Source organism: Drosophila sechellia, chromosome 3R, assembly GCF_004382195.2.
Source record: "Drosophila sechellia strain sech25 chromosome 3R, ASM438219v1, whole genome shotgun sequence".
In the NCBI taxonomy this organism is placed as follows: domain Eukaryota; kingdom Metazoa; phylum Arthropoda; class Insecta; order Diptera; family Drosophilidae; genus Drosophila; species Drosophila sechellia.
Window position 1 is genome coordinate 779,212 of NC_045952.1, and position 10,803 is coordinate 790,014.

At 36.1% G+C, this 10,803-nt stretch overlaps 1 pseudogene; it reads left to right on the forward strand.

Moving 5' to 3' along the window:
- Positions 1 to 298: 298 nt before the first annotated feature.
- Positions 299 to 857, forward strand: LOC116801599 (annotated as a pseudogene).
- The last annotated feature ends 9,946 nt before the right edge of the window (positions 858 to 10,803 follow it).

Genomic DNA, 10,803 nt, shown 5'->3' on the forward strand with positions numbered 1-10,803 from the left:
AAGCCAATACACTTTAAAAGTCCATATACCCACAGTTGAATAAAGAAGTTATTCAAATTAATAAGACATAAACATTAAAACCCCTCAAGCATAAATCTTTCCTAGCTTTTGATCGACGGCACCATAGTTGCAGAGATTTTTTGATCGTAAATTTATTTTCAAATTGGTTTACGAAGTGACCGGTGTGTTTGATAGTTACAGCCAATTTAGTATAAACGAAATTTTTCGTATTAATAGTATAATAGTTTTGACAAAAAGTTCAGTAGTTATCGATTTTCTCTTGTTTCCTTATTTTAAAATGTCTATAAGAAATTATCGCTGTGGTGTCGTCCAATTGATGGCAATAATGGCATTCACTGTTAATGTCCGGTGTGATTTCAGATCGATAACGTTACCAAAGGGGGAAATCGCCCTGGAGGAGATAAGCACTGCAAGAGATCTTAGTCATCAGCTTTGGGACCAAGGTTGGAGCAACAGTCTTTCGCTTGGACTTGGCCCCACAACCAGTGAAGTGTTAAGCTAAGCTGGCCTCTGCTAATGTTTTTATTGCGCAGAAACAACTAGAGCCTGCAAAGGAAAATGTGTTAAATCAACAAAGGATAGCCACTGAAAGGCAAACACAAGCTTTAATATTGAAACAAAAGTCTCAAGCAGCGTCTGCTATATACCAGTCTGAGGCTATTGAAACTAAAAAAAAACTTAAAAAAACTAAAAATGAAGCTGCCAAGCTTGGCCACATTACTCGAAATGGTCAGAACGTTTTATCTTTATCGCCAGCAAGCAATCATTTGTCTACATAGTATCTAGAACCGGTTCACTTCAGTTCATGGTTTAATGGTCAGAGTCATTTTCCTTAAAAGCTATAAAATAAACAAAACATATATTGAAATAATCAATATATCTCATTTTGTTATTTAATGTAAAGGATATTCATCCATCATCCATATAAATCCATCGGCAACTGAAGCGTACCGTATACCTTTGCAGTAAATATATATAAACAATGAGAATATCAGATACCTTTTACCCCTGCTCGCAGTTCCTTAATTTGCGTCATTTTGTATTTCTCGTTTCGGTGATTTTTATTTATCTCGTGTTACACTTTGAATGATTTGTCAGTTGTGGAATTCTCCACCGCTTGCCAGTCGAGATTTCACATTTTCACAGACTAGGGTAAAGAGGCGCTGGGCTCTCAAAGCGAATGCCGAATGCCGTACGAACTGCTGACCCTTGCTCTGTCCCGGCTGGTCCCTCCAGACGCATGTTCGGTTTTCACAAGCGCTTCGTGATATCACCCGCTTTACGCCGTAGTCCCTTCTGCAAGACGCCTAGTAAAAGTCGAACGTTCCACCTTAGCCTTTTATCAACTTGAAACTAACGTACCTTGATGGGATTGCTCGGCGGCCTCGTTTCCGTTGTCCCCCTCTCTCATCGTCCTGGACGTCCTAGACGCGTTAAGCTTCGGGCAATTGCTCAGCTTACGTAACGCAATCTCCGAACTTCCCAATCCCACTAAGCACTTTCGCGGCTGTCGGTCCCTTGTTGCTCTCGGCCTGGAGGTCACCTTTGACCGTTATTACTTGATCGATGCTATATGTAACTTAACGAGAGCGAAGAATAAAAAGGGACCTCGTAATTGCAGAGCGAAGAGCCGAATGCTAAGCCAAAGGTGAAGGTGAGAGCGCGAGAGCTTTTTTCTGGATGTTAGTGTGGGCGTGGCAAATCAATTTTTTTTTTTTTGACGATTTGGAAATTGGCAAGGCATACAATAATATTAAGTACTTTAAGCCTTTCTTAAAATTTTGGCCTAGACATTATTGGGTTGTTTGGGGCGGTGGAGTGGTCGTAGCTACATGAGGAAATAAATAAATAAAGAATTATTTTTACAAAAAAAGGTTCAAATCACTATGACATTATATAGGAATAACAAGAGAGAATGCTATAGTCGACTTTTCCGATTTTCAGATACCCGTTACTCAGCTAGTGTGAGTGCGAACGCGAAATTTCATAATTTTTCTGGGATATCGATATATATTTAGAGTTGGCGTAGCAAAAAGTTATTTAGCAAATCGTTAGAAATTTACAAGACTAATAAAATTATAAAAAAGTATCCAAAAAAATTTTCAAATATGTGGGCGTGGCAGTTTTATGCGGTTTGTGGCAGTTATAGTGGGCGTGGTAATATCGGTCAAGAAACTTGCGCTGTTTAATCTTAACCTTATAGCTATGGTTCCTGAAATCTCGACGTTCATTGGGATAGGAAAAAATACACAGTGAGAAGTTCTTGATAAAGTGAACAAATAAAAATCTGAAATATATATATAAAAAAAGGCTTGAACTCTGTCTGACCTAACCCTACATCGGAAATATTAAAAAAGGAGAAGTTATAATTTTAAAATATACAGTACAATAAGTTTTTTACAATTAGTCCTTTTAGTATTCAATATTTCTTATATTATATAAGCTATCCTAATCTAATTATTTTTCTAAGAAATTCTCATTTAAAATTTTTTCTATTTATTTTGGAACTTTGCTTTCCATATGATTTAAAAGAAAATGAATAAACCGGATGAATACACTACGAACAATTTATTGGTCCCTATTGTTGTTGCGGAAGTAGACAATTAAGCGGACAGATCTAAAAATATAACCGAATTTACTCTCAACCCACTCTCTAACAGTTTTTATTTTTCCTTTTTTCGATTAAAGAAACTGATTTAAAAAAAATAATAATTCATGAAACAAGAATATATAGAGAATTTAAATAAATAATTTGTTCCTTCTCTAAAACATATTTAGCAGCCTGTGCCCTTTTCATCAATTTAATTATAACCTTCTTGAATAACTTTTATAAATTTTTTTTTTTTAATTCACGACAAAAACAAAAACCCTTTGCCATATATTTCCTCAACTTACTTTAGCTTGTACTTATTTATATACTTATTAAATTTATAATGTACTTATTATCAGTTATAAATATTGTTATTAATTATTAGTCACCACCATGAATACAAAAAAAAAATGAATTTCCAAAAACTGAAATACTGAATTCGGCTGATGTTTCTCCGGACATAGGGTACCAAAGGGGCCACTGGAGTCATGCTCTTACGGAAAGTGGTCATAGGTAGGGTAGGGCAATCCGCGAACACGATTACGATTACACTGGTGTTTCGCAGGCAACAAAGCTTTTCCTCCTCTTCTAGAACTGTCTCCTTCCGAAAATATTAATTTGTTTCCTCCGATTTTGTATACTAGATCCTCTATTAGGTTGATGCAAGCATGCTCAATTCTTGATATTAATCATTAATGTCTGTAGCGAAAATGTATCTGTACAAGCAAGACCACCACACCCAACGCCATTAGCTAGATCCGGACTCTGAAGCGTGCACCCGCAAATACAAGTTCCCTTGCCGACAATCAATTTATTTCGTTACACGGTGCATTTCCAAATTCGCTGGAGGCTATCGTAACTTGGTCGACATGGCTCCACCCTCCATCACGCTGGCGCAATTCCAAATCCTTTATTGTGGCCAAGGTTAGGGAAAGGGTGCCAGTTGCGCCCCGAAAAAAAAAACGGTAGACTGGAGCATATATCGCTGAAAGTCGGAATTAGCTCCTCGGGAACAGTCCAGCAGAATAGGAGGACCAACATGCCGGCAATACGAGGAGCAGTCCGCACTGCTAGCGGAAGATGCATATGACGACGCAGTCAGTGGCACTGAGATGTGCGAAAAGCTGCGGACCAGCGGGCAGCAAGCCCTATGTGAGCGCAGCATCAGCAGTTACAACCGAATCCGGCATTATGAAAAGATGGAGTAGAGTTGCTGTGATGAGGACACCAACAGGATTGACGAAGCGGGCAGTGAATAAGCTGAGTCTGCAACTCCACGCTTCCAAAGGGGGGAGTATGTCGGGTCACGGAGCCGCCAGTAATTCACAAATTTCTACTAACCAAAGACATTAGAATAACAAGATGCGTAACGGCCATACATTGGTTTTGCACTCTGAAGACGATTTTCGGCCGAAGTTCATTCTGATCCAAGAAATGAATTTACATATTTACATAAATAATTACAGCAAAACAAAAGAAAATATTAATTTAACTACTGTATTTTAAAGCATAAATTTTCCAAAAGAAAATTAATATTTCATAGGAATAATACGTAGTAGAAAATAAAAATTTACAAAATAAATAAAAAAAATGAAAACTGTTTATTGCATAAGTCATATCTTGAGGCACGAAGTGCAAATATTCTATTATAAAGTAATTTTTTTAATTTATTATTTGATATTATGTACATAGATTCGGCTAATACTATTTCTAAGCTATATTTTAATAATAATAACGTCTAGGCAATGCAAAGCAATTATTTTTTAAATGGTACCTGCGGGAACCGGTACGAGAGAAAGACTGTCGGTCACACACAGAAAAGATCGATGTTCAACTTCCGGATGGCAATGACGCTGATCGCCAGTAGGAAGAGAATCACCATACGGAGTGGATGTTCACCATATAGGTCATATAATAAATTGAAATAAAGTGTCGATGAAAATCACCACTGTTTTGTATACCTACCTTCTAGCGGGTTAATACATTGGAGGCGAGGTAAATTGTAATAAAAAAAAAATAATACTGTTGGAAAAAATAAGACATCTAAGTGGTGCAAACAAATGCAGCTTTGCACATGAAAACAGACTTTTCGCATACCAGTTCCGTTATTCTCCTTACCCTTATCTTTGTTTGATCGGTTAAAAAATAAACAAGAACAACAACTGCATCAGTGAGTTAACAAAATTTGAAAAGAGCGTATGAAGAATGCGGATCCGCAGAGAAATAATGTCTGTGGAAGAGCGTTAGAAAATAACATGGATTAGGAGAATTTGGCAGTACCAACGAGCACCAAATTTGAAAAGAGCGTAAGAAGATATTCGAATTCGATTGGCTTAAGAGAATTTGTTAGTACAAATAGCACCAAATTTGATATAAATATAGCTGACTTTTAGTTAGAGGCAGTACCAAGAGAACATACCGAAACAAAGTATACACACACGTATATGCGAAAATATATATATTGTAGCATATGTGCCATAGTATAACACTTGACTACATATACTTACACACACACACATACATTACTAAATAGCAACATCCATACACCAAATCATAGAATGCCTTAGGATATAAGTCATAAATGCAAGTATTCCATAAGAACGCTAAATACATAAAGAAGAAAATAAGTGTCAGCCAAGGGTTTGCTAAGCGTTCGCCTCGCAACATACACTTAGATTTAATTCTTTCGCTCTACGAATAAGAAGTGAATAAAGATTATATTTTTTTCTTAATAAATTACTGTGGAAATTCCATATTTTTTTTTTGTTACTGTGATCTGACTAAGGCAGTGTCAGTCTACTAAATAACAATCATATTTTGTCCAATTCCAGCTATATCAACGACCATGACGGAGATTGTAATACAGCCTTTTCTTTATGATACTATCGACAAGTCTCTTTTGCTTTTGAAATTTATCTCATCCTTCACTGCAAACTGTCTCCAACGCAGACCAGGAGTGGCTGAACGCAATTGAAAAATGGACTGCCAAATGGAATGTGGCCATTAACTCCTCAAAGTCAGCCTGTGTAACTTTTTCCCTGCGACCCAAAACCTGCACAGATCTGACCTTCGATGGAAGCCCTATCACCAATGCTAGATCGCACTGCTACCTAGGAGTTCAACTAGATCGGAGACTGACCTGGAGGGCCCACATCACGTCGGTCAAATCTAAGTCACTGGCTAAGCTAAAAAAGCTCGACTGGCTCTTACACTCCAGCAAACTTCAAATGAGCTCTAAGGCTCTTTTAATCAAAGCCATTCTCGCTCCAACGTGGAGTTATGCCATCCAGGCGTGGGGAACTGCCGCAAAATCCCAGCTTAATAGGCTCCGTGTGGTCCAGTCGAGAGCAGCTCAGCTCGTCACGCATCTGGGCTCCCCTGGTACGTGACGAACATGGTCATCGAAAGAGATCTGAAAGTAACCCTTCTTGGGGATCAGATTAATTTCCACAGCAGCCGTTATGCCGACAGGCTTATGGCCCACCCGAACCGACTAGCAACTATCCTAGCTGATCCCATCTCCCTCCGAAGACTGAAGAGGGTACACCCCAGCGATCTCCTTACCCGGAGGATAATATAACATATTTCATTTTAAGTAATTGATAACTAGACTAGATTTTTCTTTCTTTTGTACTTTATAATTAAGATACCAATTGGTCTCATATATCTTTATCACACATTAGGTTATGTACAGAGGAATTACTGAACGATTCCTTTTGAAACCTTAATAAATAGATTTAGGAATTTAAAAACAAAAAAAAAAAAAAAAAGCCTAGGAAATCCCCACAGTGGTAAAGAAGTAAATTTCTTCATCTTGGGGAACCAGAGTTTCAAACTGCGGCATTCTCATTACCTGACGCTGTAATAGAAGATATCACTTATGTAGGGGTACTATAAACCCTCTTACTTAAATAAAACAGGAACGCAGGATTTAGCCTCTTAAGTTTATTCGGTACTTTGCATTTCCAACTTTAGCAATCGACTGACTCCCTCTCCGTTACTGATCTGCCTCTCTGCTTGTTGCTACAGAGCCGATGTTGCGAAACAGAGAGAATGCCACCCGATAGCGAACCATGACTTAATGTTTATACACTTAATGTTTATATACTATGTTGCTATACTGAACTTATGTATGTATGTTATCCTGACATTTAAGATCACCTGATCTTGTCGAAATTTTCAACTTATATTTATTACATTATTCTTATTCGCTATTTGCTTAAAATATTTTTTTTTATTTTTTTTTATTTTTCTTATCTTTAATTATACAAATTTATTTTCTACTCCCTATCCAATGTTTAATATTTTGACTACTCCAGACACCTTGATATGGATTTCGCGCCAACTGAAAACCTTCAACATCTTTAATTAAAAACCTATCATTTTTCAATACCTCTATATTACATATGGACCCTTATGTTTAGGTATTAGCTTTCTAGCAACTCCTCCTGTACTATCGAAATTCTTAACCATAATGTAATCTCCTACTTTGTACTGCGTACTTTCTTTTTTCTTATTATTATATCTTTTTTTCATTATACCTCTGTGCTTTTAATTGCGATTCCGATCCTTTTCTTCTAATTTCTTTAAGGTCTCTAATTTCACTAACATTATCTAACTCTTCTAATTTTTGTCTTAATTCATCAACAACTTTTCCTTTTTGTTCAATTCCAAACAACATCTTACTGGGAGATTCCGCTACACTTCTTTGTTTGGTATTATTCAGAGAAAATTCTACGTCTTCAATAACTGCATCCCAATGCAATCCCTTTTCAATGTCTGTTAATTTAGCTATCATAGGCCCTACTATTCTATTGACTCTTTCTACCTGTCCATTGGCATGGGGTGAACCTGTCGCTATCTTTATGTGTTTAATATTATACTCTTCCATATATTTTGCAAAATCTTCGGATGTAAAACAGGTCCCCCTATCTGATACTATAACTTTCGGCCTGCTATATGATCTAAAATAATCCTTTAAAGCTAAAATTACTTCCTTTGTGTTCGTTGTTTTTGTTGCGTATAACCTAACATATTTAGTGAGTCCATCTATTATTACAAACAGATGTTTTTTTTTTTTATTATTCTACCATTATCTACCGGTCCATAATGATCGATATGTATTATCTCAAACGGCACGTTTCCCTTTGGGATGCTATGCAGCATTCCTTCTTCTTTTCCCGACTTTGCTGAAAATGCCACACATCTCAAACAATTTCCTATATGCCTAACAACTTTTTCTTTCATATTCGAAAACCAATAAGTCTTAACAATAGCATCTATAATATAATTTATATAAAATTTTTTCTTCCATTTCTTCTGGTACACAAAACAACAATCTTCCACCATTTGCCTTCCTATAAAGTACACCATTTCTCATTTCAAAAATTTTATCTTCCGTTTTCTCTAACTTTTTCCTAATACCTTTCAACTTTTCATCTTTTGCTTGACAAATAATTAAATTACCTTCAAAACTATAAGTTTCTATCACTAATATGTCCGTATTTCTGCTCAATGCATCCACATGCTGCATATGCTTTCCTGCTTTATGAACTAACTCAAAATCGTACTCTAATAGTTCTAATGCCCACCTGGCAATCCTAGGATTTAATTCCACTCTATTTAACGTTAGAGTTAATGCGTTGCAATCCGTAACAATTTTAAATCTCTTTCCCTGTACATAGATTCTAAATCTTCTTAATGCATACAGGATAGCCAAGACTCAGTGAGAGATACGCCAGAAGACTGGAGAATCACCCCAACCACCTGGCCATCAATCTGCTAGACAACAGCCAATCCACAAGACGTCTGCAGAGAACGCACCCGCTTGACCTCACGCAACATTAATGTATATTTGTAACCCCTACCCAAGTACATTCTAAGTACTCCCCGTATGTCAATGTTCCCCCACATAAAATTTAATTATTGTCCAATAGGACAGATTTTAAATAAATAAAACAGAAAAAAAAAAAAAAAAAAAAAAGGATAGCCAATGTTTCAAGTTCAAAACTATGATATTTGGCCTCATCCTTTGTTGTGGCTTTTGAGTAATAAAATATAGGGTGCCATTTCATATCCTCTTTCTTTTGCAATAACACTGCACCAAAGCCTTGTGCACTTGCATCTGTATGTAACTCTATTTCATCCTTATAACAATATAACTCTAACACTGGAGCTTCCACTAACTTTTTCTTAAGTGTCTCAAAACATTCTAACTCTTTTTCTTCAAACGAAAATTCTTTGTCTTTCTTCAATAAGTCATATAAAGGTTTTGCAATCGTTGAAAAACCCTTAATGAATCTTCTAAAATATGAACACAATCCTAAAAAGCTTCTGACATCATGCACCTTATCTGGTATTGGAAAATCTCTAATTGCTTCTATTCCCTTGTCATTGGCCTGTATTCCCTTACTTATTATTAAAAATCCTAAATATTGTACACTCGATTGCAGAAACTCACATTTATCCATTCTCAGCTGTAATTTGTTCCTTGTCAACCTGTCAAAAACTTCCCTAAGTACTTCCATATGTTCCTTAATTCCTTTGCTAGCTATCATAATGTCATCCATATATACAAAAACTTTATCCTGCCTTATCATATCCTCGAAAATTCTATTAATAAATCTCTGAAAGACCGCCGGTGCATTTTTCAGCCCCATTGGCATCCTTAAAAATTTAAACTGTCCTAAAGGCGTCATAAAAGATGTATATTTCATTGATTCCTTATTAATAAAAACATGAAAGTAGCCATGTTTTAGATCTAACTTCGAGAATATCGTTTTATTTACTAATCTATCCAACAGATCATCAATCAATGGTAAAGGATAATTATCTTTGACCATTGATATGTTAAGTTTTCTGTAATCAACACATAATCTTAGGTCTCCTGTTTTCTTTTACACTAACACTATCGAAGATGCATACTCTGAATCACTCGGTTTAATAATTCCGTTTTTTAGATACTCATCTAAGATAATCTGCAGCTTTTCCTTTTCAGTATATGCTAATCTTCTAGGAGAACAACTAAACGGTTTCGGGTCATTTAATCTTAATTGTATTTCACACCGAATCTCCGGTTCATTCGGTCTTTCTTTATTAACATAACAGTTTTCTACCAACTCAATAAATTGACATTTCATATTATGATCCACCTGATCACCTATTTTGTAATCAATTGAGTCATCTATTACATTAATTTCAAGCAATTCCCTCTCATCTGTACTTATTTCAGCATTGACAGCTTTCTGTAATTTATTTTTAACCTTGTCACTAATCATTTGACTTTTACTACTACCTTGACTAACACTATCGCTAACTGTTTTACTATTGTTGTACATATTTGTTTCTTCTAACATTTTATCGCTTTTCTTGTTACATCGACTTTCAATTTTATCCACTGTAATCATTTTCAAGGTGTCCAGATTCAAGCATAAGTTGCATGCTTTCATAAAGTCTCTTCCCAATACTACATCATGACTCATAGACTCGTTTGCCACTATTATTAAATTAAAATGTATTTTATTCAAATTTTTCATAATGTAACACAATATTTTTCCATATGTTTTCAAGTAACTTTTGTTTAATCCGTAAAATGAACTTAAAACTGGTACTTCAATAACATCTTTAGGTACTTTACTAATTTTTATGAACGAAATGGGGCTTCCCGTGTCTATGAGGCATGCTGTAATAAATTTTGATTTAGAATTGTTCATAAAATTAATTTCAAAATATCTTACGTAATTGTTTTCATCCCCATTTTTGTTTTTCAGGCACTTTGCTGTAAGTGCCCCATCTCACCACAGGCATAGCATGACCCTTTTTCGCGCTTTGGCTTCCTGCACTCTTTGGCCCAGTGTCCCTTCGAATTGCAATTGAAACAACGCAAGAGTGTGCTGCCATTATTGTTCACCGATGTCACCTTCTTGTCTGCTTCATCCATTTTCGGTAGTTTCACTTCCGCAAATGCCCGCTTTAAGTGCTGGATATCTTCAAAGCATTGGATACGGGCTTGGTTACGTAGCATTTGATTCGGAATACCTTCAATGAGGAGCGCCACCAATTCTTCATCATCCATTTTTATTCCATGTGCAAGCATCACCTTATCGTCTACATAAGCAACAAAGCTTTCGCCAGCTGTCCATTTTCGTTCCTCAAATTTTCGCCTTGTTTCTTACTTCGACTTCCTCTCACCA